Genomic DNA, 811 nt, shown 5'->3' with positions numbered 1-811 from the left:
AGAAAAAGGGGGCGTTTTCTTCCGCGCCTTCGTCTTCCTCCTTCCTTCCCCGCGCGCATCAGCCATCTCCGCTCATTCTTCCCCGCCGTATCGCGTAAAGCGATGCAAATAGTTTGCCGTGATCCGTCATGGGATGCAGCAGCAAGCAAAACTTTTTTAGACCAGACAGAAGAAAGCAAAAAGAGAAAGGAGGAAAGCGTGATGATCCCCGACCCGCCCGCCCACTTCGTCCCGCCGCTCGCGCCGCTCACCAAATTAATATTAAGTATTTTTTTGTTGTGTTTTTGTTGTTTGGAAATAATAATAAAAAAAACGGCTGAGCGGGCTGCATGCAGACGGCTACAACAAACTTTCTTCTTTTGTTTTGGCTTTTAAATCCGTCGATCGAATGCAATTACGTACACCTCTCCTCGCTTTCAGTACGTGCCGTTGCTTGTTATTAAAACTTGTTGTACCCCGCGCCGTTACTCGTTAGGTGACATGGATCCACTTATTGTCCACCAGAAAACCAAAGTGTTGCGAATGTCGCACACTTCTTGTAGGTGCGTGGACGCCATTCGTACTCAAATAGAGGCACAAGTAAGTGTGTAATTTTCTAAAAGGTAAATTTACTCCTTTTTTTCCCGTAAGTGTACGAATGGGCATTCGCACATCTTTAAGTGTTCAAGTGGGCAATCACACCCCTATAAGTGTGCGACATTCACAAACTTGCGTTTCCAGTGTTGTTTTTATGTGTTTTCTTTTTTCTTTTGCTAAATGCTCCAGAGATACAGACAGGCTGCGGACAGGCTGCATACGGGGGAAGGGGGGG

The sequence above is a fragment of the Frankliniella occidentalis genome, unplaced genomic scaffold (assembly GCF_000697945.3).
Source record: "Frankliniella occidentalis isolate FOCC.00 unplaced genomic scaffold, Focc_3.1 Scaffold25, whole genome shotgun sequence".
Taxonomy (NCBI): domain Eukaryota; kingdom Metazoa; phylum Arthropoda; class Insecta; order Thysanoptera; family Thripidae; genus Frankliniella; species Frankliniella occidentalis.
This window is presented reverse-complemented; position numbering follows the sequence as displayed.